We start from the raw sequence: 6,981 nt of genomic DNA, 5'->3' as shown, positions 1-6,981 counted from the left end.
ACTCAGCATAATATCCTCTAGTTCCATCCACGTCAAAGCAAATGGTGGGTATTTGTCGTTTCTAATGGCTGAGGAATATTCCATTGTATACATAGACCACATCTTCCTTATCCATTCATCTTTTGATGGACACTGAGGCTCCTTCCACAGTTTGGCTATTGTGGACATTGCTGCTATATAAACATTGGGGTGCAGGTGTCCCAGCGTTTCACTGTATCTGTATCTTTGGGATATATCCCCAACAGTGCAATTGCTGGGTCGTAGGGCAGATATATTTTTAACTTTTTGAGGAACCTCCACACAGTTTTCCAGAGTGGCTGCACCAGTTCACATTCCCACCAACAGTGCAAGAGGGTTCCCTTTTCTCCGCATCCTCTCCAACATTTGTGGCTAGGAAGCAGGAGCCTTGTTAATTTTCCCCATTCTCACTGGTGTGAGGTGGTATCTCATTGTGGTTTTGATTTGTATTTCCCTGATGGCAAGTGATACGGAGCATTTTCTCATGTGCTTGTTGGCCATGTCTATGTCTTCCTCTGCCAGATTTCAGGTTGTACTACAAAGCTGTGGTCATCAAGACAGTGTGGTACTGGCACAAAAACAGACACATAGATCAATGGAACAGAATAGAGAACCCAGAAGTGGACCCTCAACTTTATGGCCAACTAATATTCGATAAAGGAGGAAAGACTATCCACTGGAAAAAAGACAGTCTCTTCAATAAATGGTGCTGGGAAAACTGGACATCCACATGCAGAAGAATGAAACTAGACCGTTCTCTTACACCTTACACAGAGACAAACTCAAAATGAATGAAAGATCTAAATGTGAGACAAGATTCTATCAAAATCCTAGAGGAGAACACAGGCAACACCCTTTTTGAACTCAGCCACAGCAACTTCTTGCAAGATACATCCATGAAGGCAAAAGAAACAAAAGCAAAAATGAACTATTGGGACTTCATCAAGATAAAAAGCTCCTGCACATCCAAAGAAACTGTCAACAAAACTCAAAGACAACCCACAGAATGGGAGAAGATATTTGCAAATGACGTATCAGATAAAGGGCTAGTATCCAAGATCTATAAAGAACTTATTAAACTCAACAGCAAAGAAACAAACAATCCAATCATGAAATGGGCAAAAGACATGAACAGAAATTTCACAGAGGAAGACATAGATGTGTTATAGATGTTCTTTATGAAGTTGACAAAATTTCCCCCATTCCTATTTTGCTGGAAGGTGTTTTCTCTTTCTTTTCTTTCTTTCTTCTTTTTCTTTCTCTTTTCTTTTACTTTTTAATCATGATGCATGTTAGAATTTGTCAAATACTTTATTAACATGATCATACAATTTTTCCTTAGTCTGTTGTGATAGATTGTATTAATTGACTTTTGGATGGTGAACCAGCCTTGCACAACACTGGCTCAGGGTGTATAATTACTTTTATGGATTGTTGGATTTGATTTGCTAACATTTTGTTGAACATTTTTGCATCTATGCTCATGAGAGATATTCGTCTGTGGTTCCTTTGTAATGTCTTTGCTGGATTTGTATTAAGGTAATGCTGGCCTCATAGATGTGTTAGGAAGTGGGTGACATTACTATTCTGGGCAGTGTAATGAGGTAGGGCTGAGCATGTTCATGGCAGCAGGTCTTGAACTGTGGGCATCTAGGGTCAGGGTGTGAATTCACGAGGGCAGAGCACTTACTCTTCCAAACCCAGAGGTCAGAGTGCGCTTGGACAATATGCAATGATCTCCCTTCTCATGACCTAAACACTCCTGCCAGCACACAAAGTGCGGCTGCAGGTTCGGGCACCTCCCAATTTGGGTTTGTCTGGAGGGATAATACTGTTGCTACCCAGGGTATCTTGTTCCACTCCCCCAGCAATTTCTCCAGTTCCCTCTGTGACACCCTTTGTCAGGGCCATGTGCTGTGGGGTCAAGCCACTTGGGGGAGAAAGGTCGTCTGGGTTTAGCAGCCAGCCTCCGACTCCAGAAGGAGACCATTTTACTATGAGATGGGGCATAAATGGGTGGTTTTAGATCTGGACCCTGAGCAGCCTTTGCTCGTCCAGGCCCCAGTCTGGGACCTGAGACTCCTTCCCTTCTTTCCACACAGTCCTCCTTGCAGGCTCGCTCCTGCTGGTCACTTGGAATCTCACGTGCAGAGCGCGTGATACCTGCCAGTGGCGTCGGTGCCATTGTGGGGTTGCTCTGTGAGCCCTTGGAGCAATGCCACACAAGTGGCCAGATGTGTTCGATTAGTAGATGAAGCACTCACTCAGCACTTGGAGATGCTGCTGGAGCTTAGGCCTTCTACCTGTCCCCATCATCTCATTCCCCAGCAGCACCTCTCAGAGCTATTGCCACATCTGGAACCAGCATATTACATCCATTGGAAAACACAGCCTGAGGTCCCAAGAGTGACATCCAGGGGACGTCATGAGGCTGCACATTCCTTGCTTTCCCTTGTTAACCTTAAAAATAAAATTGTTACTTTGTGAGCAAAAATGGGTGTATTCAGGGATAAGAGAAGGGCAATTTTTTCAGGACAGTAATGGTTTCTCATTGGCTGGACTGCCGAGGTGGGGAATTTCTGATAGAAGCTGCAATGCACACCTTGTCTTTTTGGGGCCTGTAACTGATGCTCTTCTCTTGGGGTTTGTAATGATAGCTCTTCATGTGAGGGACGCCGAGTGGTAGGCATGCCCTTTTGACTGCCCCCACCCCTCCCAGGGCAAGTGCCCCAGTGCTTCAGAACAAGGGTCAGCCTCACTGACCTCCTGCACCAGCTGCATGGCCAGGCAAGGGGGAACAGCCACTGGGGGCGGGGGGGGGGGGCGGCCTGGGACAGTGGTGTTGGGCTGGTGGAGCACTTTCAGGAAAGCCTGTGAGGCCCTGACTGTTCCCCACATACAGCTGGATTTCTGCATCCTACAACCAGATGATGGACACAAGGCCTTTGCTCCCGTTAGGAAAGATGCCCCTGCTGTAACTTTCCCACCTTCCAAGCAGAAGGGTCAGCTGAGGAAAGCAACTCACCTGTTCTTCAGCTCACACTTCTCTCCCTAGGATGAAAGGAAAAGGCAGAGGTGGGGACAGGAGATGCTGAGCAAAATCTAAAGGACCCTGAGGAACCTGGTGGGGGAAGGTGCCAGAGCTTCTCTGAGGTCCCGCTGCCTGCAGTTGTACGTGATGGGACGCCAACCATGCTTTGAGGACATGCCTGTCCACACCTGCAGGAGCTCCAGCACACAGGTCAGGCTGGCAGAGCAGTCTCCACACTCGTCACCCCCGGCTCCTGCAGCAGGAGGGTACAGGGGCTCCCGTCCCTGTACCACAGCCCTCCACTCCTGATAACTGAGAGCCTGGCCCCTGCGTAGCTCTCCAGGGCTGGGAGGAGCCCCTGGATCTGCAAGTCAGTACCTTCCCTGCTGAGGAAACCCAGGGAGGAGCCTGAGGGCCCTTCTGGGAAGCAGGACCACCCTTGCCTCCAACCCTGTGGCTTTTCATTTTCAAAATGAATCAAGGAAATTACCTCCTCAACAGGCTGACTGCTGTTCCAAGTTTCCAGATGGGTGCCAAAAGTCTGAAATATTATGTGGATGTGGAAATCAGTTGCAAATGTGAAAACTGACTACAATTTGTGTGTCTTTCAAGTTTTACTCCAACCTATAGCTAATAATTACACTGGCAGCAGTGAGAATGGAGGGGGTCCTCACAGGTGAGGCTGGTAGTCTTGCGCCAGGGTTGATGCCCTAACCTGCAGAGCTGCCTCCAAGAGAGCATTTTATCAAACTCCAAACCCAACCCAACCCAACCCAAAGCCCCAACCCTCACTGACTGCACAGCCAAGTGTTTCTGTGGTGTCTGAAAATGTCTCAAGCATGTTTGTATTTTCCTCTCCTAAAATTTCCATGCATGATAATTTGGAGCCTGTAGAGAAAATCATTTGTAGAAACCATCATCAGTCACCCTCCTCCCCTCTCCTAGCTCTAGGAGGAGACTATGTGCCATTACTGCATCTGTGAACCTGGGGATGGGGTGTGGGCCTCCTGGTGACGACCCTGGACTCAGCTGCAGTCACCTGCAGTACTGCCGTGCTGTTGGCCTCCTGGACAGAAGGCCAGGTATAGCCTCCTAAGGAACACACACCGCCTGTCCTACAGCTTGCATGCATAGAACATGTCTAAAATTCAATTAGTTCAAAGAATAAAATCAAAACAAGAAAAACAGGGACGCCTGGGTGGCTCAGCAGTTGAGCATGTGCCTTTGGCTCAGGGTGTTATCCAGGGGTCCCGGGATCGAGTCCCATGTCAGGTTCCCTGCATGAAGCCTGCTTCTCCCTCTGCCTGTGTCTCTACCTGTGTGTCTCTCATGAATAAATAAAATTAACAAAAAGAAAACAAGAAAAACATTTCCTAACACATGAAATAAATGACACTCAAATGTCACAGGCAACTTTATCTGAAGACATCAAGTCCAGGCTGTGGTCTTGTAAACAGCACACCTCAGATGTTGCAACAGACATCATATGGTTCAAAACAGGAAGCAGTGAATTCTGGGCCTTTTATAGAAGTCCGCCCGTCCCTACCCGAAACAAACTGATTAACCTCAGGATTGTTTTGTCCTGATTGAAAAGCAGCAGTATCATGTCACCACAATGCTGATTTGTGCTGCTCTAAGATTCTTGCATTTTGTCCAGTTATGTTGAGTAAAACTGAATTCGAGACATTTTGTGTTTTAGGAAGCGCAAATACCTCACATGGTGACAACAGACTAACATAATCCAACCCCATCAGTGAAGAGCAAACAGATTTAGGGGCAGGAATAAAGCACATGGTGACCTCAGCCCCCACATGGACTGAACGGCAGTGTCAGAGGTCAAGGCCCATGTTAGGAAACTGAAACAGGAAGGAGGAGATGCCACAGGCTGCCTTCAAACAGCCAGCTGCTACTGACAACGGTTGCAGAATAGGGCCCCTGACACTGTCCAGATAATCTACTCACCTGATGCAGAAGAACCAGGCTCCAGCCATCCCACCACTGCTGGGGCCACCTGAGGAGCACAGGAGAGGTCACTAGCCTGACTACTCACCTACTTCCCCTGGTCCAGCATTCAGGAGAACTCAGTGTGCACTCCCAGTTACATTCTCTACAAGAGTCCAAAATGCAGAGGCAGAGCCCATCCACCCACACTAGGGAGTAGTACGAGGAGGAGTGAATACACAAAAGGGAAGAGTAGTAAGAGATACAGTTAGAGCACCTGGGGTGGGGAGCAGTGGGGGGTAGAGTTAGAGCACCTGGGGTGGGGAGCTGGAGGGGGTGACCTCAGGGCCCTCAGGGGATCAGAAAGGCATCAGCACCCTTGGGGATTCACAACAGCATCAAGGGTGGGGCACGTTTGATTTCCCCTTGGCTGCTCAGGGCTCTCCACACAGGGATGTGGAGAGAAAGACAACGGGTCTGCGGCCCTCGCTTTGCCTGCTCCTTAGAAATACTTGAGAAGCATGTTTCCCATAGACTTTGAGGAGCCTGGGGTCAGTGTGTGTACACGCACGCATGCACGTACATGTGGGTAGGCACACGTGTGTGCATTTTCTGAGTCCCTAGTGTAAGGCCAGAGCACAGCTGTCACTCAGAACCATATGCTCCATGTCTGGGAATGTCACTCCTGGGGTGCTGTGACAAGTGGCAGCTTCTGGGCACACAGCCTGCCCACCTGCACTTGCCCTGGGCCCAGGGCACGGGCTGCCTTTCCTCCAGCATTCTTCCTCACTCCATAGGATACCATCCAGCCAACACCTCTGGGCAGTACATAACCTCTCAGTGACTGTGCTTGTTGACACATCTACACATCTGCTGTGCCCTCCCTGCCCTCTTCAGCACTGAGCATGAGCAGAAGAACTGCATGGGGCTCAGATCTCTGGAGTGGCTGTGAGCTCTGAAAGCTCCATCCTCATCCTGCCAGGAAAAGTCAGGAGCAACCACTCACACACCAGCATCAGTCAGAAACCTTGACGGGACAGGTGCAGCGGAGGTTGGGAAGTCCAGACCAAATAATGCAGCTAGAGACTAGGAACAGAATTCACCAAGAAGTGAAGAATTAGAAGACCCCTATGAAGGATACTTTTTGGAAGTGCTACTTCTTGTGTCTTTTTTTTTTTTTAAAGATTCTAAAGATTTTAAATATTTTTTAAATATTTTGAAGATTTTATTTATTTATTCATGAGAGACACGAAGACAAGCAGAGACACAGGCAGAGGAACAAGCAGGCTGGAGGGAATACGGGACTTGATCCTGGAACCCCGGGATCATGACCTGAGCCAAAGGCAGGTGCTCAACCACTGGGCCATCCATATGCCCCTTCCTGTGTCTTCTCGAACAGGTCAGCTTCCAGAAGTCACAGCACTCCAAAATTCACATCCACACCACACCTCAGAAATGAGACCTTAGTGGAAATTGTCACACGATGCAAAGGCTGATCCTGGCTCAGGACGAGCCAGATGTCCTTATGAGAAAAGGAGATTTGAGATGACCATGTGGTGACAGAGGTAGAGACTGGGGAGACATGGTCATGAGCCCAGAATGCCTGGGGCCCCTCCAGGTGGAGAGCACGGCCACGACACCTTGACTGCAGACTCCTGGGCTCCAGACCTGGGAGGGGACAGAGCTTGGTGTCCCGAGACCCTCATTTATGGTATTTCATTAGCATCCCTAGAAAACTAGCACTGTGCCTGCCCACTCACTCTTCAAACCGTCCAGGACCCAGAACGTCAGCACGGGGCCTGCCGTGCAGTCTGATAGGGACACCTTGGCAAGGCCTAAAGGCGTCTCTGTGCACAGCCCTCCTGGATGCTACTGCAAAGCAGTCTGCAGGTGGCCTATTTGGCTGTGATAGGGGAAGGGGTCTCCCACTTCTCCACTTTGGCCTCGTCCTTCCCTGAGGGGCCCTTTCACTAAAACCAAGTTTTAGTTTC

General features: G+C 48.8%; 1 protein-coding gene across 15 annotated transcripts in view; it reads right to left on the bottom strand.

The window, feature by feature from the left end:
• Window positions 1-1,310: 1,310 nt before the first annotated feature.
• Window positions 1,311-6,981, bottom strand: part of SNAP47 (synaptosome associated protein 47) — a 51,615-nt gene continuing 45,944 nt past the window's right edge. For 2 of the 15 annotated variants that reach the window (XR_012011221.1, XM_072784656.1), the window contains one exon: window positions 6,194-6,658. The gene's annotated coding sequence lies outside the window, so the exon portion shown is untranslated. Of the gene's footprint in view, window positions 5,061-6,193; window positions 6,659-6,981 lie in introns of those variants that run through there. The other 13 variants (XR_012011215.1, XR_012011214.1, XR_012011216.1 and 10 more) reach the window with 13 other exon arrangements.

Source organism: Canis lupus, chromosome 18, assembly GCF_048164855.1.
Source record: "Canis lupus baileyi chromosome 18, mCanLup2.hap1, whole genome shotgun sequence".
NCBI classification, from domain to species: Eukaryota; Metazoa; Chordata; class Mammalia; order Carnivora; family Canidae; genus Canis; species Canis lupus.
Note: the sequence above shows the minus strand (reverse complement) of the source record. Positions and strands in the feature narration are given on the sequence as shown.